Genomic DNA, 22,401 nt, shown 5'->3' with positions numbered 1-22,401 from the left:
TACCCGCTCCGGCCACGCCCCCTCCGGCCGCGCCCACTTAATTTGCATGGCGCACGCGGGCGCCGGAGCCCAGCTGCTATAGGTAGCATCCGCTTTGTAATTGGCCGCCGCCTCGGTGGATCGCGCGTGACGCAAAGCTAGCACGGCAGAGCCGGCGCCTTGGCAACCGCGGCGGATGGATCACGGGAGCGCGCCCCAGCCAGAGCGGCCAGCTTCGCGTTCCGGGAACGCGCCGCCACACTAACGGGCACCGGCCAAGCCAGGCGCCCCGCGGTCGGGGGGCGGGGCTTGGCCTTGGGCCTGGGGGCGGGGACCCACCCCTCAGACACCGCTCCCCGGCCTGTAGCCCCCCGCCGCGCAGCGGGACACCGTAGGGAGATGGAGGCGCGCGGGCGCGTGGGGTGGGGCAGGAGGGGGACGGGGGGCGGGAGGGGGATGGGAGCGCACGCAGGAGGGACGGCGGGGGTATATTGGGGTTCTCCAGGGGGATGGAGCAGGAGAGGGGTGTGGGGGGGATGGGGGCTTAGGCCAGGTGGGATAGGACATCTTGCCTGGGCTTGCTCCGTGTGTGACAGCCATCATCCCCCAGTGAACGGGCCACCTGGCAGGCAGGGGCAGATGGGGATGCCTTTCACCCCGCGCACCAGCCTGCCCGCACCCTCTAACACAGCTGCTCCATCTCATGCCACTGGGAGCCCCAGCCATTTGGGAGCCCCTTGTGGGTACAGAGCACCCTGTGGAACCTCTCCTGAGTGCTGCCCTCACTAGTGCCCTGGATTGTGGTCCAGCAAGGCCCCAGGATGCAAGAGTACTGAATTTGCTTAGACACAGCTCCTAGTTTCCATTCCAGCAACATGATGAGACCTAGAAGGGATGGTCTGGTGAACAGTGCACTGGGCTGGCACTTGGGAGATCTGGTTTCTGTTCCTGGCTCTCCCACAAGTTCTGTGTGTGGCCGTGGCTAATCTGCTATGTGCTTCAGCTTCCCATCCCAAAAATAGGGATAGCACTTCCTTTCCTCCTGGGGTGTTGTGAGGGTAAATCTGTTAATGATTGTGAAGATACTGTAGTGATGAGGGACATATAAGTATACAGATAGATGCTGTGGAGCTGGCTAAGAAAATAATATTAGCCACAACTGAACAGCATGGAAGTGTTGGCCACCATGCCTCGAGACATTTAAGATCCCTGTCTATGGTGAATAAAGGCTGAGAAACAAATGCAGTGGTAGTTACAGATGTTTCAGGTAGTCAAAGTGTGAGGAAGGTGTTCTGCTAGTGAATGAGGCTGACTAGAAAATACGAAGCTTGTACACTGTGATGCATCTTATTCAATGGTGTCCATACAAACAGTGATCTCCAGTAATTACATTTAATAGGTAAATAGCCTTTCTTTCCACTAAAAAGAAAAGGAGTACTTGTGGCACCTTAGAGACTAACCAATTTATTTGAGCATGAGCTTTCGTGAGCTACAGCTCACTTCATCGGAGTAGCTCATGAAAGCTCATGCTCAAATAAATTGGTTAGTCTCTAAGGTGCCACAAGTACTCCTTTTCTTTTTGCGAATACAGACTAACACGGCTGTTACTCTGAAACCTTTCTTTCCACTGTAGAGGACAGACCCTCCTTTTTAGCTGAACTTATGTACATTTAAGACAAATTAATATTTGTGCTAGTAACAAGATTTTATTCTGTTTTCCATATTTAGGGGATAAAAATGCTTTGACTATTTTATTTTTAAAGACATGCTCCTTCTTTGAATAGGTGGAAGAACAGAAAGGCCAAGATTTTAAACTCAATCTAAATGTAAGAAGCCTGGTTTTCAAAAATTGAATAACCAGCAATTTGCACTGACTTAAGTAAGGAGCTGCTTGGTAGTCAGCATTTTAAAAAATCAGGCCATTTAATTTAGGCTCCTAAAAACAAAGATTTAGGAGCCCACCTTTAGGTATTCATTTAGAAAAATGGGAAAGGATCATAGGGAAAGTTAATTGTCTAACTGTGTATATATGTGTAGCTGAGAGCATAGTGATAGCTCAGGATCACAGCATATAGATGTGATTGAATTTTACAGCCACCTCACTCACTGACACACCTTCCATTGGTTAGTATCCTGGAAACCTCAATCCATAAACCTGAAAGAGATTTGAAAGAAAAAACAGAATGATGTGTGAAAAACATCTCGGTTTCCTGAATTTTGGACAGAAGATGTTAAACTCCCCCTGGCTAGTGCATAGTATTTTTTTAGTAGTAATTTTGAGACCTGATAAATTAACTAAATCTGATCTGATTCTCATCACAAATAATTTGTTTGATTTCTCTTTCTGGAATAAGCTCCATGTACATGTCTTCTGTCCTCTCTTTTTAGCTGTTCATATCCATTCTGTGCTGTCAGCAACATTCAACTTGATTTTCTCAACTGAAATAGAAACATTAAATAGAGGAAAAATGCTTCAGGAACATCAAAGAAAATGTGGAATAATGGGCTGCTATGGTAGGAGAGAAGTGTTTGCCAAGGCATATGCACTAATACCAAACCACTATCAGAATGAATCAATACATCGAGATATGGGGCCAATAAGGCTCTGAAATCAGCAGGCTCATGGATATGTTACTAAGGAGTAATTGGGAGTGGGACTCACCATTGCTGATTTAGGAGCATGCTTAAAAATTAAACACTTTCCAGAGGCACAACATTTACTTGCTCACTTGGATTAGCAAATTGTAAGTTGTACTCCACAATGTGATCTGTACTCACGGTGGGTTACATCTCTGTGTTAAAGTTGAGAGTCGCTACAGATTTCATTGTAGAACTCAGGATGCATAGGCATATTATGCATCCAGTGTTTAACCTGATGAAAACATTCTGGAATCTATACTGAGCCTCAGAGCAGGAACAATTTCTATTTTTCATACCTAGTAGAGCCTGTAATGTTCACTCAAAATGCAATCAGTTTAAAGTCATACAGGGAACACCCATCAAAATCCCCACATCTATTAATAGTGCTTTCAGCAGTTTTACACTGCACCTTTAGATGTCTATGAGATTGTGTTTGGTGTGTTGGGGGAGTGTGAATATTCTCTAAATTTGGTAGTCTTGGGGGACAGAAACTAGTGCTTCTATGCAATGGAAAACTCTTCTGAGAATGTCTCTACCACATTCTATCTCTACCAAACTGTGAGTTTCCATAAACTCTGAGGGAAGATGCCAGTCATCATTGCATGAATTCATCCTTCAGAGATGGGGAAAAGAAAAATATATTTAGCAAATATGGTGGGGGAAGCCAAAAACCAGTCATTTAATCACCTTCTTTCCACACACTGTGTAGGCTCCGTTTCCACACCCTGTAGGGTCAGTTTCTTGTCCCTGCTTAGTGGGGAGGCTTTCTGGTATGACTGCACCTGTGAGCCTGTAAATAGTAGAAGATACTTCTATACCAGAACAAGAAAGAGAAGTGGAATTTAGAGAAGAGAAATGGAAATTAATACAAGCTGAAGAGCTTGTTGGTGAGGACAGATAAAAGAAACTAAACATTTATAAAAGCAACGAGGAGTCCTTGTGGCACCTTAGAGACTAATGCCCAAATAAATTTGTTAGTCTCTAAGGTGCCACAAGGACTCCTCATTGTTTTTGCTGATACAGACTAACACGGCTGCCACTCTGAAACCTGTAAACATTTATAGTTTGACTAAACAATAATCACTGGGTACAAGTATCTGAAAGATGTAAACATCAAGCAGCAAGAGGAATTATAAAGTCTGATCTGAGGGGACATACAGGGGACTAATGGGGTGGACTTAAGAAAAGAAAAATTTAGACTGGTTATGAAGAGAAATTTCCCATCACTGAGGCTTGTAGAAAGCTAGAGAATGGTCTCCCATGAGAAACAAGGCAAGCCCCTTCAGTTGTGTCAGTTAGTTTCAGTTCTGAGTCATAACTACAATTATACTACATCTTCAACCCTACTCCTGCCTCAAGCATTTTTGGATTCTGTGGCAGGAAATGATTTTTGGCAGCAAATTTTCTGGTTTCTTGTGGATTAATAGCAATTTTCATACAACCTGAAAAACACTTTCTAGTTACAATATTTATTAAATATCAATAAAAGCAAAAAGATACAGTATAGAGTTTACTGAAACTACAAATATAAAAATTGTATTCTTGTTACAACAGGCCCACATTTTACAACGTGTGTTTACAAGATCCTTGTTTTACGCCAAATGCTGGTAAAATGAAGGAGATAATTGGAGGAACAATGACCTCATCTCTACTGAAGGCATCTGTCATCATATTACCAAGGTGGAATGGTACACAGTCGTGAGGAGCTACTGGACTCTATTACACAGATTGCAGTAGTGGAGAGGAATGCCTTCTTCCACTTTGACTGATAGGAGACTGTGCCAGTTCCTCTCTGATGAGGATCTAGCCTTTGTGATTCACATCTTTGCACCTTCAAGTTAGTTATTGCAACGCATTCTACATGGAGCAGGTTGGGAGGGCCACATGGAAGCATGACTAGCAAATTACCTTTGACGCAAAAAAGACCAAAGAACATGCATTACATCAGTACTCTCTATGTGCCACTGGTTCCCATTTGGTTCCAGATCCAATTCAAGATTAGAGTCTTAGTTTTTAATGGTCTGGGGTCTAGTTTCCCTCAGGACTGACTCTGGAGATGCTCCAGAAAATGAGGCCAAAAACTGGCTTCCTTTCAGGAAGGGGACAACGCAAGATTCATCTTTTCACACAACCCTTCCTTCAACGATGATGGTATGAAAATGCTCTGGTGATACACCTTGCTGGGGAAAAAAGAAGAAACAAAGAAATGGTGAAAAACACAAAGTAATACTGTCACACAGAATGATGAAGCCTAGATGCCCTTTGTGGGAAAATATTTTTTAATTTACTTTTGTACATAGTGCCCAGAAACCTTGTGATGGTCACATTAAAATTTGTTTAAAGATTAGTAAATTCTTGGATTAAAATTTTTTCCCCATTTGAATCCAGTAATAGGACAACAAATTTATTTTTGGCAGAAGAAAAGCAGTTAAAAACCTTTGTAAATGTCAACGATCTGGCATTACCATTTGCCTTACCTGATGCAAGCTGAATGCAGTGTGTCACTATAAATCTAGGGAAGGTATTTATAAATTGCAAAAGCCTAGAAGTGAGTGTGAGATAGATTAGATAGATCGCACTCTATTCTGTGATAGACAAATAGTTCTGCAGTCAGGGAATAATTCTGTGGAAACATAGAGTACAACATGGTAGACAATACTGAAGACTCAAAGAACAGATAGAACAATACCATCCACTACTTCCATCATAACAAAATCTTCCTTTCTCTAATACCAGAAGCAGCTACAGGGCTTTCACGCTGCTTGGGGGAGATACAGGCATTCTTTCTCCTGTGTTACGGCTGTAGAAAAATATGAAACCTTGGACACATCTGTATAATGTTCTAATGAACTGGTTTGTGTGTGTATGTGTCACTGCCTTCTGTCTGAATGAATCAAAACTCCTCAACTGTATGTCATAGGCCCTGTACTGCTAATACTGAATGGTTGCTTATGCCTTAGTTCAAGTCTCTGGGACTTGTGCCTTTAGAGCAGGAGGATCTCAGTTTTACTCCTGCTGTTGCTGTGACAGCCCAAAGAAGGCCAACATTTTCCTTTCAGTTATGAAATGGAAACCATAGTGATTGAAGCATGCTGAGACAGAATGCATTTACCGGAGACAGTGGGTAGCAGTTGTTTTTCCCTGCACACGAGTTTGCTTGAACTACTTAATTAGTCACAACGTTTTCTGTAACTGAGGGTAGAACAAACTGTTACAGATTTCAGTAGCACTAGAAAGGTAGTAGGGAGATTGTGGATGAAACTGAGAAACATTTAATCTATTTTGGAGGTTGTGAGCAAATTCAAGAAACAAAGCCCTAGGCAAAAGCAGCAGGTAGCAACCCGGGTGAAAGGGTAGTTCAGAGAAATGGCAAAAGAGAGACAATTGAATGTACAACCCCAGCCATGTGAAGGTCTTCCAGCGGGGCTGTCCTCCTGCTCTTCCAACAGAATTCAATGCTCTCCTCTCAAGATAGACATTCATTCTGAAATATTGGCTCCTTCATATTGCATCATCTTCCATGCCCATGGAAGATGATGTTAGTCAAGTGCTCTGTAAAGCTTACACCACCATCCTTACCAAGAATCTGAATCCTTGAGTCCTGTCTGCTCCTCCTCTTTTCTGTTCTGTATTTAGTTGAATGGTGCTGTCCCCCCTCCTAGTACATTAATAGATTTTAAAGCCAGAAGGGACCATTAAATCATCTACGTTGACCTCCTGCATAACATAGACCATAGAATTTCAGCTAGTAACCCCTGCATTGAGCCAAAATAACCTGTAGATGACTAAAGCATATCTTCCAGGAAGGCGTTTGGTCTTGATTTGAAGACAGCCAGAGATGGAGAATCCAGCACTTCCTTTGGTATGTTCCAATGTTAATCACTCTCACTGTTAGAAATATGTATCTCTTATTTCTGATTTGATTTTTTCTGGCTTTAACTTCCAGCATTGGTTCCTGTATGCCCTGTGAAGATATTTATATACCATAATCTGGTCACCTCAAGTCTTCTTTTTGATAAGCTAAACAGAGAGAGCTTCTCACTATGAGGCATTTTCTTCAGTTCTTGAATAATTTTTGTGGCCCTTTTATAGCCCCTCTCCAATTTTTCAACATTTTTAAAATGCGGATCACAGAACTGGACACACTATTCTACTATTGATCTCACCAATGCCGTAATGAAGAAAAACCATTTGTCTGTCCTACTCACTAGTCCTGTGTTTATGAAGCCAAGGATCATATTAGCCCTTTTAGGCATGGCACTGCACTGGTAGCTCATGAGTTGTTTGTGCACTAGGACCCCTCATTTCTTTACGGAGTCACTGTTTTCCAGGACAACCCCCCCCCCACACACACACTTTAGGAATGGCCTGCATTCTTCATTCCTAGCTGTAGGACCTTGCATTTGTATTTAAAACGTTTTATTTAAATGGGTCTAGCCTACCAAGGGGTCCAGAATGCTGTGTATGACTTGCCCTGTCCTCATCACTATTTACCACTCTGCCAATTTTTGTGTCCTTCTGCAAATTTAATCAGCTGTGGCTTTATATTTACTTCCAGATCATTGATTAAACTATCGAATTAAACATTGGTGAAAGGTCTTGAATTGACAGTTGAAGCCTTTGGTTTATTCCCTGTGGCCATGACAATAGGAAATAGGGGCACAGCATGGAATACGCAGCCCAGGGGGAGGGAACGCTAAAGTGGCTTTGAGTCACCTTTGCACCTTCACAATCCTGGTCTGCTCCAAGGCACCCAGTGTAACTTAGAGAGTCCTTTGGTCCTATCTAAGTTATAACAGCCTTTTGGGGCTGCCCTGTGGACTGTGGCACTGCCTCGAATCTCTACAACATTGCATACTGTGGCCCTGCCCCCAATACAATCCTGCCTCCAGCATGACACCATCCCAGGCCTTGCAAAGGGGATTTTGAAGGGCAGCCTTATATCCATCTTGTGCAGTACCTGCATCAGGGGAATGCTCCCCTGGCATGAACCAGGGCTTTTATGATCCCTTATGCCACTCCAGCCCTTTTACACAGTGTAAAGGTGTCAGGGTGGGTGTGAGGATATTACAGTGTGAATGTAACAGCACCTTACCTCTTCCTAATCTGTCATTTTGACTGTGCCCAAGAGAACTCTAAAACAGCACTTCTGTTCATGCATTCCCATAAACCCTCATTCTGATCTGTGCAGCACCATTGCACTGGGAAGTTCTTTCATAGATTCCAAGGCCAGTATGAACCACTGTGATTATCTAGTCCAGGGGTCTCAAACATGTGGATGTGGCCCCGCGGAGTTATTTCCTGCAACCTGCCATAGGCGCCGACTCCACTGGCAGCCAAGCTCCCCTCTCCCCCAGCTCCCCATTCTCCTCCCCCCCCCGAGCGCGCCGCATCCCTGCTCCTCTGCCTACCTCCCAGCGCTTCCCGCTGCCAAACAGCTGTTTGGCGGCACTTAGGGCTTTCCAGGGGGGAGGGGGGAGGAGCAGAGACGCAGGGTGCTCAGGGGAGGAGGTGGAGAAGAGGCGGGGTTGGGGTGGGGATTTGGGGAAGGGGTTGGAATAGGGGCAGGGAGGGGGCAGAGTTGGGGCGGGGACTTTGGGGTAGGGGTTGGAATGGGGGCGGGGAAGGGGAGGGAAGAGGCAGGGCAGGGGTGGAGGCTCACGGTCTAGATGAGCAGTCTGAAGTATGAAGTTCAGCATGTATGATTCTTTGCTGTGAGTAGTTGGGAAGAATGTTTGTTAAAAGTGGCAACATATTTTGTATGAATAATTACTTTAAAAGGTCCTGCCATTACAGGTATGTTGATAGACTGTTAGTGTAGATCATCATCAGTGTTACTGACCATATAAGGAACAGTTACAGGTGTTTATATTTTATTAAAACCCCTCTTCGTATTACAGTTTTTAAAAAAATTAATACATTGACTTTTAATAGCATACTATATTACTCTTCATTGTTTTCATTTTTGACTATACTTTTGTATCTTTGTATGAAAAGGTTTCAGTGATGCAGCGCTCGAGCCAATGTACTAGTCCTCATGTGGCCCTTGTGGTGATTTGAGTTTGAGATCCCTGATCTAGTCGGACCTTCTGCATAACACAGGCCATAGAACTTCCCCCCAAATAATTCCTAGAGCATATCTTTTTGGAAAAATATCCAATCTTGATTTAAAAATTGTCGGTGATGGAGAATCCACTACGGTCCTTGATAAATTGTTTCAAATATTAATTACTCTCGCTGTTCAAAATGGATGCCTTATTTCCAGTCTGAATTTGTCTAGCTTAAACTTCTAGCCATTGGATTGTGTTATACCTTTCTCTGCTAGATTGAAGACCCCAATTATCAAATATTCGTTCCCCATGTTGGTATTTATAAACTGTAAGCAAGTCACCCCTTAACCTTCTCTTTGTTAAGCTAAATAGATCGAACTTCTTGAATCTATCACTATAAGGCATATTTTGTAATCCTTTAATCGTTCTCATGACTCTTTCTCAATGCTCTCCAATTTTTCTTTCTTGAATTGTGGATATGAGAATTGGACACGGTATTCCAGCAGCATTTGCATCAGTGCCAAATAGAGGTAAAATAACCTCTCTATTCCTACTTCAGATTCTCCTGTTTATACATGTAAAGATAACATTAGCCCTTTTAACCACAGTTTCAGATTCGGAGTTCATGTTCAGCTGATTATCCATGTGTCCCCCAAGTCTTTTTCAGCATCACTGCTTCCCAGAATAGTGTCTTCCATCATGTAAGTATGGCCTGCATTCTTTGTTCCCAGATGTATATATTTACATCTAGCTGTATTAAAATATACATTGTTTGAAAATGCTAAATGTTAAAATTCATAGGGCCAAGAACTGATCTATGCAAGACGACACTACAAAACACATCTGCTAAGTGATGATTCCCCATTTACAATTACATTTTGAGACCTATCAGCCAGTTTTTAATCCATTTAATGTGTATTATATTAATTTTATATTGTTCTAGTATTTTAATCAAAATGTCATGCAGCACGACATCAAATGCCTTCCAGAAGTCCAGCTATCAACAGTATTGCTTTTATCAACCAAACTTGTAATTGCATCGAAAAAGGGTATCAGGGTAGTTTGACAGGATCTATTTTCCATAAACACATGTTGATGTGCATTAATTATAGTACCCTCCTTTAATTCTTTATTAATTAAGTCCAGTATTAGCCACTCCATTATCTTGCTCAGGACTGATGTCAGACTAATGGGCCTATCATTACCTGGGTCATCCCATTTTCCCTTTTTAAATATTGGCACAACATTAGCTTTCTTCCAGTCTTCTGGAACTTCCCCAGTGTTCCAAGACTTATTGAAAATCAACACTGATGGCTCAGTATGCGCCTTAGCCAGCTTTTTAAAAGTCTTGGATGTAAGTTATTGGGACTTGCTGGTTTAAAAATGTCCGACTGTAGTAATTGCTGTCTAACATCCTCCCAAAATACTAGTGGAATGGAAAGAGTGTTATCATCATATGACATGACTACATCATCTATTTTTTCCCCAAATAGAGAACAAAAAATGTATTGAACACTTCTGCCTTTTCTGCATTATTATTGGTAATTCTACCATTTCCATCTAGTAATGAACGAATACCATTGTTAGGAAACTTTTTGGTCCTAATATACTTAAAAACACATTCTAATTGTTCTTAATTCTGCTGGCCATAGATTTCTCCTTGTGTCCCCTTGCTTCCCTTATCAGTTCCAAGTTTTTGATTTATATTTATTACTACCAACTTCCCCTCTCTTCCATTTGTTATAGATCTATACTTTTAACAGGTGCCTTCACTTCCCCTCTAAACCAACTTTTTCAACCGATACACCTACTTCTTCAATTGTGGGATTGTGGGTTTTTTGGGTATCTAGTAGAGTGTTCTTAAACAATTCCCAGTTTTCATTCACATTTTTCTGTTTAAATTCTTCCTCCCAGTTGATCTGGCTCATAATTGTTTTCAGCTTTGTGAAATAGGCCCTTTTAAAGGATCAAGTACGTATATTACTGATTTGGACTTTATTCTGTTAACACGTTATCAGTGTGATCAAGTCATGATCACTGTACCTACAGTAGATTTAATTTTTAGTTATGTGATCAGTTTCTCTCTCTGTCTAGATGAGGTCTAATATAGAATTCCCCCCTGTTGGATGCAACAATTTTTGAGTTGGGAAATTTTCATTTATAGTATTAAGAAATTCCAAGGATGCTTTAGTACTGGCAGCATGAGACCGCCAGCATATGTCACTCAAATTGAAGTCCCCCATAATAACGCAGCTTTTTTTTCAGCACTTTATAAATAGGTACTTAAGGAGCCAGTCATCCTGTTCCCTATCATGATTTGGTAGCAGACACCAACTAATACTCTATCTTATGCTTTATCTGTTAGTACATTGTTCCATAAGTATTCAAGATCATTTTCTTCCGAGTTGTCAGTGACTCAGAAACAAGTAATGCCATTTATTACATAGAAGCCCACTCCCCCTCCTTTGTCTATGTGATCCTCCCTAAATAGGTTGTAATAATTGATTTTAACATTCCAATCATGTAAATCAACTCACCATGTTTCACTAATACCAGCTAGATTGAATTTATGTCCATAATCCAGTTCCTCTTGTTTGTTACCCATGCTCCTATCATTGGTGTATTGTCAATTAAAGAATGTCTTCTCTTCATGTCCTTTGGTTCTTTGATTAATTTTGTTCTCCACATCTCAATTTTCTGCTTGATGAGTGCTCACATCTTCCCTCTTTTTACTCACCCCTTTTGTTATTAATTTAACAGCCTCCTGACTGCTCTAGCCAGCCTGTCTCAAAGGAGATTGGTTTCCTGTCTACTGAGGTGGAGGCCACCCAAACTGTACAACTCCCTTTTCCTCTAGAAGGTGGACCAATGTTCTGCAAAACCAAAACTCTGCAGCCTACACCATTTACCTAGACAGCAGTTCACTTCCAATATCTTCTGCTTGTAGCTAGTTAGTAGATATCAGACTGGACAAGAAAGCTGAAGTAAGAGTAAGGCACTGTGATCTCTTAGGATATGAAAGAAAAGGGGCATAGTTGAGATTGTGGCTGTTTTATGTGGGAAGTGTCACTTTAATTCTCCATTTCCTGGTTTCCTCAAATCAGCACATCAGGAATCTATCTGTACAATTTGTGAATTATGGTTGATGCTGTGAAGTTGTTCTGATGAAATTGCTGTGTTTTTGAATGCCTCTGCCTATGTGGAATCCACCCTTTGCGGACAAGGGCTGTGTCATGTCCTTTACAGACCAGATACAAAAGTGGATTGTTAGAACTTAAAGGGTGCTTATTCAGGTGGAAACACCTTGGGACAGTGGGTTAGATAGAGCTTAGGAGAACTAGTCTTCTCTTATCTTGTCTGCAGGAGGCTGGTGAAGAAGAATGAAAACACCAGCAACAGAACTAAGGAACCAGATCTTGGTAGGGGAATATATAAACTCAAGAGACTCTGGGCGACACGGATTGGAAATTTTGCGCCGGAAAGGGGAAGAAATGATCAGGTTTTCATAGCAGGGTTTCCTGTTTAACCTTGGCCCAGGCACAGTGAGGGAAAGCTAGCTGACCTAGGGAGAGGTTCCATGTTTCTGAAAGTAGACATGAGCTGCAGGGGAAGGATTCTGCACATCCCAGAGGGCTGTGCCCAAGCCTAAAGAACTCTCCAGAGTGGTGAGGAAACCGAGGCAAGGAAATATGTGTAGGCATGTTTATTATTTTGTCTAGATCTTTGTATCTCTTGTGCTGTGAAGTAAAAAGCAGTGGTGTTTTAGAATCCTATGCAAAGGCTGTCTGTGTATCTGTTTGCTTTCACTATCGCCATGCCCCTGAAGAGTTAACCTGTAAAGCCAAAGTGCTCACAAAGGTGGAGTTCTGGAAGGGGATGTGCATAAACTCCGCAGGAGACTGAGGGGTCAGCACTAATCCCAGGGGTTGGGCAGTTGGACCTTGGGGCAGGGCCGGATTAACTTTTTGCGGGCCCAGTGCCAAACATATTTGTGGATCCTCATGGGGAAAGGTGCAGGGGGGTGGGATGGTCAGTCTCCAGAATGAAGGGTGGGCTGGGGGCAATGAGGGACAGCACGGAGGGAGCAGCCTCGCTCTGCGCAGCCAAGCAGGAGGGCACTGTTTACAAACCTGCAGCTGCCAGATGCACAGTGGCCTGCCCAGCCCTGTGCTGCCAGCATGCCCCTTCCCCTTGAGGGCAGGCCCGCACCACACCACTCCCCGCCCAGTGCCCCACCCTTAAGTCCAGTACCCCCTCGCCCAGAGACCCCCACCACAGATCTCTATGCCCAGCCCCCACTCCTCCCAGAGACCTCCCCCGCTGGCCTCCCACCACAACTGCACAGCACTCTGCATATCACACTGCTCTCCCAGCACCCCCTGTCCATAGACCTCCCCACTACCCACCACCTTCCTCACAGTCCCACTATCACAGCTGCACAGTACCCCATATTCCTGAGGGGATTCTGCACCAAAAAATTAAAAATTCTGTGCACAGTATTTTAAAATTCTGCAAATTTTATTTGTCAATAAATAAATGTGGAGGCTCCACCATGGCAGCTGGGAGCACAGGCCACTGGTTGCATGGAGGTGGGAGATTACCCTGCAGCCTCTCCCCGCCCCTCCCCACCCAACCCCGGGACAGGGACTCGGCAGTGAGGCTGCACCCGACCCTGACACAGTGCAGGGGCCAGGCCTGCCCCAGAAATATCCTGGGGCCCTGCCCCCCTGTGCCAGGCGCACCAGGTGTGGGTGAGCAGGCTCAGCCCAGCAGCAGGATCCAAGTGCAGAGGCACTTTGTGTGGGGGGATCCAGGTGGGGGTAAGAGAGTTATCTGTGGGGCAATCTGGGTGCGGGCGGCTCAGTGGGAGATCTGGATGCACAGAAGCTCATTGAGGGTTCCCGGTGCAGGGTCAATGGGACCAGGGGGAGTGGGGTTCACTTGGATGGGGGTTCAGGTGCAGGTGGTTGGGGCTCAGTGGGGAGGGTGTCTGGGGAGACTCATTGGGGTGGTACAGATGCAGGGGAGTTGGGGCTTGTCAGGGTGAGGGTTCGATGGGCCTGCTTAACGGGAGCCCCAGCTTCTGCCAAGGAGATGCCGCATGCTGGGCTCCGGCTTCCCCCCGCCCCCGCTGCCCTCATCCCCTTCCCCTCCCCATCCCATGCCCCTTCCCCACCGTTCCATCTCCTCCCCAGGCTTGGGGGACAGGGGTGAATCCACCCCTCAGCATGAGCCAGTGGAGCAGAGTGGGTTAGGGCCGGGTCACTCCACTTCCTGCCGCCAGGTGATTGCAGGGTGGGCCCGACCCCGCACTCACGGGGTGGCGGGAAGTGGAGTGACCTGGCCCCAACTGCTCCTCTCTGCTCCCCTGGCTCCCAGGCTTGAACTTGGGGGGCAGGGGGGAACTGCCCCCCCAGCACTCACCAGCAGCACGGCTGGGAGCCGGTGGAGCGGAGCGGGCTGGGGCCGGGTCGCTCCACTTCCCACCGCCCAGTGAGCTCTGGGATGTAGCTCAGGGGAAGGGGTGGAGTGGGGGCAGGGCTGGGGCAGAGCAGGGGTGGGAAGAGGTGGGGCAGGGGCGGGGGCAGCTTTCCTGGCCGGCTCAGCTGGCTGGGGGATCGGGCTGGCTGGGGCCACTTCTGACTCTGGGCCCGGCGCAATGGTAAACCCGGCACAATGGTAAATGCCCTGGGGTATCAGCTGTCATAAAGGGGAGCTAGATAGAGGATCTGGCCCAGAAGAGTGTGCCTAGGGACCCCCTGCCAGGGGCAGTGTCTTGTGTCTAGACTCTCTTCAGACTCTGGAGGTTTAAAGCACACAGGGGACTCATCATTTGGATCCCCTTAGAGTAGTGTAGGGACTGTCCAAGAGGGGGAGCTTGACTAGATCTGTAACACCTATGATGTTTTTACTGTTATGTTCTCATGTTCTCAAAGGGCACAAGGAGCACAAGGTAGTGTCTAGCACTTGCAGCCTTAATTGCATGTTAACAAAGGATTTTGCATGTGCATGCTAAGTTCTAAGTTCTGACCTTACCTAAGGTGGGAGGGGCCAGTGCTTTCTGAGCAACACAATTTAAGTTACATTTTTTGTGTCACAGCAAGGTTTTGAACGTTATGGTGTGCAGCAGAGATGGCTGGCATGTCCTTGTACAAAGGCTTCTGCTTTCCCCCTCAATTTTAAATAGAATCATGGGTTGCAAACCTCTGACCCAAATAAATTCTGATCCCTGAAGAAATCCAGTCTCTAGATTTTATCTTATTTCACTGCTGATTGAGACCCATAGTCTGGTTAACAGGGATTGTTCAGCACAGAAATCTAGGTTTAACTTCCATTTCTATTTTGCTATTCACCTTTAGCAATTGCACAGAAACTAGCATAATATAGAGGAGGGCAACAGCAATTTAATTAAACAGAGGAACAACTGACCTTCAGTGATGGGACTCAGTTTGGGGGTTTCAAACAAGACTTCTCAGGAGTTATTTGGGTTAGATTCTCATTTATGTTAAGGCCCCTTAACGATACTATACACTGGCAAGTATAACAGGGCCTTAGTGTGAATGAGAATAGGGCCCAGTTGAATGCCAAAGCAGATGGACCAATTTTGGTCTATAACATAAAAAAAAAAAAATCAGTCTTAGATTGGACCCAAATGTGGAAAATTTCAGTCTAGAAAGAGATTTTTAGACTTTTATTTTTTCCCTGCCTTTATTAACTCCCACTTATGTGATACTATCATGAAATAGATCCTAGGGCAGAGTCAACTCTTATTTCCCAGCAGATTCTCTGTGTGGGTTATTCCCTTAGGAAAGCTTGGCTCAAGTGTAAAATCCAGTTGGTACCTAATTTCCAGCAAGGCAGATGGATATCACACAGTGAGAAAAGGATCCTCTGGGCTCCAATTAACTGTTTTAACCTAAACCCAGTGGCTCTCAAACCAAGTCTAGGTCTGAGTACTGGATCTTCAAGTTTTTCAGACTGGTTCTCTAGGCTCCCAGTCTTTACCAGAAGGTTAGTTTATTAAATCCTTATGTTGAGCAGTATTTACTTATATGAGTGGTTCCACTGTGGTCATAAGACTACTCACAGAAGTAAAGGATGGCAAAATCTAACCCTTATTTATGAGTAAAGGCTACAATTTTTATCATGGAGGTCACAGAAGTAATGGAATCCGTGACTTCCAGAGACCTCTGTGACTTCAGCCCGCAGTGGCTGGGAGCTGCAAGGTCCCCCCGCCATCTGTGGTAGCCGGGAGCTGCAGGGTACAGCTCCCAAGGGCTGCGAGGGGACCCTGCATCTCCAAGCCCTGGGCAGCGGGGGACCCTGGAGCTCTAAGCTCCATGAATTTTTCTTTATTGCCCGTGACCTGTCCATGACTTTTACTAAATATATGCATGAAAATATCTTAGCCTTAATTATGAGCCTTTAGGCTAGGTCTGTCTGTGGCACCTATGCTCACCTTCCCATTTCGTTCTGCACAGTAATATACAATGGAACTCGCACTGCTCCAAATCTCAGACACTCAATCAGGAGAGATTAATTGATGAGCTCAACGTTGACTAGAAAACATGACCCTTAATCTTATCTAGAGAGGTTCCTAATTTTTTATCGATAATTCATTTTCCTGATGCTGAGTAGCAATGATGCCAACACAGAGCACTTAAAAATAAGAATCAAGCCCTGAAAAATTATGCAACTGGTTTAAAAATGGCAGTATTTTAAAAAGTAATAAATACTGAGTTCTTTTTGCTTGTCTTTTGGTTTTTGAGCCTTTAGCACAGAGGTGGGCAAACTACGGTCCACGGGCCACATCCAGCCCGCAGGACCGTCCTGCCCAGCCTGTGAGCTCCCAGCCGGGGACGCTAGCCCCCGGCCCCTCCCCTGCTGTCCCTCCTCCTCTGTAGCCACGTGGGCAGTGCGGCTTGTGCCCGCCTACCTCCCAGGCTTTCCAATAAGCCTGTCCTGCCGCTCTGAGTGGCATGGTAAGGAAGCGGGGGGAGGAGGGGTTGGATAAGGGGCAGGAGGTCCTGGGGGGTAGTCAGGGGGCGGTTGGATGGGGTGGAGGTTTGGGGGTGGGCGGTCAGGAGAGAAGGAGCAGGGGGGGTTGGATAGAGGGTGGGGTCCTGGGGGGTCCCAGGAGGGGGGGACAGGGAGAAGGCGGGGTTGGATGGGGGTGGGGTCCTGGGCGGTCAGTTAGGGGACAAGGAGTGGGGCGGGGGGTTGGATGGAGTGGGGGGCCTGTCAGGGGGCGGGGGTGTGGATGGGGGTTGGGGCAGTCAGGGGATAGGGAGTAGGGGGAGTTGGATAGGGGGTGGTGTCCTCGGGGGTCTGGGGAGGAGGAGGACAGGGAGAAGGGGGGTTGGATGGGGGTGGGGTCCTGGGGGGGGCAGTTAGGGATGGGGGTCCTGGGAGGGGGTGGTCAGGGGACAAGGAGTGGGGTGGGGGGTTGGATGGGTCAGAGGGCCTGTCAGGGGGTAGGGGTGTGGATAGGGGTCGGGGTGGTCAGGGGACAAAGAGCGGGGGGGTTGGATGGGTCAGGCGTTCTGAGGGGGGAAGTCAGGGGGTGAGAAGTGGGAGGGGGCGGATAGGGGGCAGGGGCCAGACTGTTTGGGGTGGCACAGCCTTCCCTACCCAGCCCTCCACACCGTTTTGCAACCCTGATGTGACCCTTGGGCCAAAAAGTTTGCCCACCCCTGCTTTAGCATACACTAAGGTCATGCTTTCAAGGTTTTCTCTACCACCCGGAGAGCTAGAAATATACTTTATTGTTTAAATTTCTCAGGTTATCACTTGACTTCAAGAACTGGGGCTTTAAGAAAAACGCTACATTTAGTGAAACATGATAAAATTGTGAAAGTTGGCAACATTAAGCTAGACTGCTTCTTCTTCTGCCCCCACAGCTCCTTTTTGTAGCCACAGGTACAGAAACTTTACTGTTTTCTGGCTGTGTCCTAAGCAGAAGTATCCTTGGACAGAAGAGAAAAATACTATCTGTGGAAAATCCTTGTTAGACTCTACACATGTCCTGCACCCCAGACACGGACCGAAGAGGAGAGAAAGAAATGCCAAGGTCATTTGATAAACCAAAACATCAGGCTCCTGTTACTATATCCTGATGAATATTGCAAGGAAGGCAGCCACAGGGAAGAGCTGTGGCACTCTGCTAAATAATACAGTACCCTGCATCCTACAGGAGCACAAAGAGTTCTATAAATGCAGAAAAAAAACATAATCTTGACAAGGAAGACATGGTAAAACAACAAAGCACTAAAAAGCTAAGGGAAAGTGAAGGAACAGTAAAGAGATCTCCCATTTAAAATGGAAAAGGTGACACTACAGTGCTAATAAGCGATGGTCACATAAACACCACCCTATACCGGAAACCTACTGACCACTATACTTACCTACATGCCTCCAACTTTCATCCAGACCACACCACATGATCCATTGTCTACAGCCAAGCTCTACGATACAACCGCATTTGTTCCAACCCCTCAGACAGAGACAAACACCTACAAGATCTCTATCAAGTGTTCTTACAACTACAATACTCATCTGCTGAAGTGAAGAAACAGATTGACAGAGCCAGAAGAGTACCCAGTAGTCACCTACTATAGGACAGGCCCAACAAAGAAAGTAACAGAACGCCACTAGCCATCGCCTTCAACCCCCAACTAAAACCTCTCCAGTGCATCGTCAAGGATCTACAATCAATCCTGAAGGATGACCCATCACTCTCACAGATCTTGGGAGACAGGCCAGTCCTTGCCTACAGACAGCCCCCCAACCTGAAGCAAATACTCACCAGCAACCACATACCACACAACAGAACAACTAACCCAGGAACCTATCCTTGCAACAAAGCCCCTTGCCAGCTGTGCCCACATATCTGTTCAGGGGACACCATCATGGGGCCTAATCACATCAGCCACACCATTAGAGGCTCATTCACCTGCACATCTACCAATGTGATATATGCCATCATGTGCCAGCAGTGCTCCTCTGCCATGTACATTGGCCAAACCGAACAGTCTCTACTGTGACGGGGCAAGGCCAGCTGGCTATAGAAAAGTAGTGGGAGATAGATATATTAGCTCCAAGCTAAACAAATCCCTGGTACCAGGATAAGTGAAATGGCAGGGAGGTCAATGCTCCAGGTCAATTAAGACACCTGGGGCCAATTAAGAACTTTCCAGGAGGCAGGGAGAAGGCTAGGTTGATTGGGACACCTGAAGCCAATCAGGGGCTGGCTGAAACTAGTTAAAAGCCTCCCAGATAGTCAGGTGGGTGTGCATGTCAGGAGCTGTGGGAGGAAGTTGTGCTGTTGGAGAGGCTGAGTAATACACACCATATCAGGCACAAGGAAGGAGGCCCTGAGGTAAGGGTGAAGTGGAGCTTGAGGAAGTGAGGGCTGCTGTGGGGGAAGTAGCCCAGGGAATTGCACATGTTATGTTTCTAAAAGGTCAGCTACCATAGCTGATACTATTAGGGTCCCTGGGCTGGAGCCTGGAGTAGAGGGTGGGCTGGGGCTCCCCCACACACACCTTTGCCCCCTGATTAATCACTGAGACTGGGAGACAACAGAGACTGTGCAAGAAAGGATAACTTCTCCTCACCTCCCTTGCTGGCTTATGATGAAAATGGCTCAGTAGACTGTGACCCTTGTCTCTAGAGAGAGAAGGGTTACATGCAGGGTCACAGTGAGCCTCTGAGGCTAGCAAAATCTGCCAGGAAACGTGGGACCCACGGAGGCAAGGACAGAGCTTTGTCACACTACGTAAAAGAATAAATGGACACAAATCAGATGTCAAGAATTGTAACATTCAAAAACCAGTTGGAGAACACTTCAATCTCTCTGGTCACTTGATTACAGACCTAAAAGTTCTGGTCACCCTAGTCCTGTTCAACATATTCATAAATGATCTGGAAAAACGCGTAAACAGTGAGATGGCAAAATTTGCAGATGATACAAAAGTACTCAAGATAGTTAAGTCCCAAGCAGACTGCAAAGAGCTACAAAAGAATCTTTCAAAACTGGGTAACTGGGTAACAAAATGGCAGATGAAATTCAATGTTGATAAATACAAAGTAATGCACATTGGAAAACATAATCCCAACTATACTTATAAAGTGATGGGGTCTAAATTAGCTGTAACCACTAAAGAAAGAGATCTTGGAGTCATTGTGGATAGTTCTCTGAAAACATCCACTCAATGTGCAGCGGCAGTTAAAAAAGCGAACAGAATGTTGGGAATCATTAAGAAAGGGATAGATAATAAGACAAAAAATATCATATTACCTCTATATAAATCCATGGTCTGCCCATATCTTGAATACCGTGTGCAGATGTGGTCTCCCCATCTCAAAAAAGATATATTGGACTTGGAAAAGGTTCAGAAAAGGGCAACAAAAATAATTAGGGGTATGGAACGGCTTCCATATGAGGAGTGATTAATAAAACTGAGACTTTTCACCTTGAAAAAGAAATGACGAAGGGGGGATGTCATAGAGGTCTATAAAATCATGACTGGTGTGGAGAAAGTAAATCAGGAAGTGTTATTTACTCCTCATACCACAAGAACTAGGGGTCACTAAATGAAATTAATAGGCAGCAGGTTTAAAACAACCAAAAGGAAGTATTTTTTCACACAGTGAACCTGTGGAACTCCTTGCCAGAGGAAGTTGTGAAGGCCAAGACTATAACAGGGTTAAAAGAAGAACAAGATAAGTTCCTGGAGGATAGATCCATTAATGGCTATTAACCAGGATGGGCAGGGATGGTGTCCCTAGCCTCTGTTTGCCAGAAGCTGGGAATGGGCAACAGGGGATGGATCACTTAATGATTACCTGTTCTGTTAATTTCCTCTGGGGAATCTGGCATTGGCAACTGTAGGAAGACAGGATATTGGGCTAGATGGACCTTTGATTTGACCCAGTATGGCCGTTCTTATGTTCTGTTTTGGCAGCCTGAATGGGATCAGGGAAGAAAAGTTCACAAAATCCCAGAGCCCCTTAAGGTGGGTACTGAAAGGGAAGCAGCAGCATATCAAGGCATTGATCTTCATACCTAGCTAAAGTGACCTGCAACAAGGAGGGAACACTCTGAGCCAGTCCTAGCTGACTAGTGAAATATGACATTAAATATGTTAGAGAGACAAGCTGGGTGAGGTAGTATCTTTTATTGGATCAACTTCTGTTGGTGAGAGAGACAGAAGTTGGTCCAATAAAAGATATTACCTCACCCACCTTGTTTCTCTAGTATCCTGGGATCGACACAGCTACAACACTGCATACAACAGTGAATATGTTGTCTGTTTCTTGTAAAGATAGAGAGCTGTGTTGGGAACTTCCAACAACTTTACTTGTTAACTTACTTTAAAGGTGAAGTACAACACATTTTGTCAGCACCAGTTCTGGGCTCCCAGAAAGGTTTTTGCTGCAGATGCCTTTGCTAAGAATTAGGGATAATTTTGGGGGAGGCTTCAAAGGTGTTCTGCAGTGATATATTTAAAAAAAAAAAACAGGAGTCTTTTCTTGGTTCATCTGATTTGTTGTTAATGCAGATCCATTTTGACTTGATTCAGTTCTAACCAACCCAGTTATTAGATTGTAATACAGTAAGTGGCTGAATTTTCTTTTCAGAGTAAAACAAGCTCAAGCCTGCCCCCTGCTGACATTTTTGCTATTTGCATACTGGGAAGGCAAATATAGGGACCAAGCACTCTGGGTGCTCTTATTCTCCTGAGACCTCCTCAGAACCTAGTTGCTGACCTCTGAGCACAGTGGGAGAGGAAAACTCTTCCTGAAAACACAAAAGGACTTGCCATTCCCAAAGCCAGTCCCAGATGATGGAACACCCCTTTCTATGGTGTAAGGATCTGTGTACTGTTGCTTTGAAACAGCAGGAAGCCAGGTAGGAAGGGGATAGGGAAGCTAGGCAGAGGCTTTGCATTGAAGAGGAGACAGAGCAATGTTAGGGATAATACTGTTTTCCTTATTATAAAAAATATCCCATTTTAGTGCTAGAAGAAAACAACTTTCAGGGATTCTTTGGTATTGACACAAGAGCGCTCCTGCTTCTTGGACCCACATGGAACATGTAGCTGCTGGCAGGCATGGCCACCACATGATCCCCCATACAGATCAGGCTGACTCAGTTCTGGAATCTGACTCCTTTTCCTGTAGTCTCAGACCTTGCAAAGTCTTCTCAGAGCCCTGTCCCTGCCCTCCCACCCCAATCCTAGCCCGTTCCAATTTACTCTATGTCAGTGGTTCTCAACCAGGGGTATGCAGAGGTCTTCCAGGGAGTACATGAACTCATCTAGATATTTGCCTAGTTTTACAACAGGCTACATAAAAAGCACCAGCGAAGTCAGTACAAACTAAAATTTCATATGGACAAAATGAGAAAGGAAGCAATTTTTCAGTAACAGTGCTCTGTGACACTTTGTATTTTGATGTCTGATTTTGTAAGCAAGTAATTTTTACGGGAGGTGAAACTTGGGGTTCGCAAGACAAATCAGACTCCTGAAAGGGGCACAGTAGTCTGGAGAGGTTGAGAGCCACTGCTCTGTTACCTCATACAGTCCTATGTTTCCATGCAGGGCATTCAAGCAGCCTGGTTTGGGGTATTGAGTCTACAAGTTTGTGTATAGCAGGGTGGGTATGTATATGCAGGTCTCAAAGGTGGTGTGTGCGCCTGTGTGTTCGGGTATGGTGTGTCCGCAAAGCT

The 22,401-nt window shown here is 45.4% G+C and overlaps 1 long non-coding RNA gene across 2 annotated transcripts; it reads left to right on the top strand.

The window, feature by feature from the left end:
* Window positions 1-200: 200 nt before the first annotated feature.
* LOC140905547 (uncharacterized) lies at window positions 201-12,422 on the top strand. Of its 2 annotated transcripts, none has more exons than XR_012156881.1 (4): window positions 201-370; window positions 4,174-6,481; window positions 9,278-9,370; window positions 11,430-12,422. It is a non-coding gene; the product is annotated as an uncharacterized lncRNA (long non-coding RNA). The 2 variants fall into 2 exon arrangements; XR_012156880.1 differs by lacking the exon at window positions 201-370 and adding an exon at window positions 1,546-2,493.
* Window positions 12,423-22,401: the final 9,979 nt, after the last annotated feature.

This window comes from Lepidochelys kempii, chromosome 1, assembly GCF_965140265.1.
Source record: "Lepidochelys kempii isolate rLepKem1 chromosome 1, rLepKem1.hap2, whole genome shotgun sequence".
NCBI lineage: Eukaryota > Metazoa > Chordata > Testudines > Cheloniidae > Lepidochelys > Lepidochelys kempii.
Note: the sequence above shows the minus strand (reverse complement) of the source record. Positions and strands in the feature narration are given on the sequence as shown.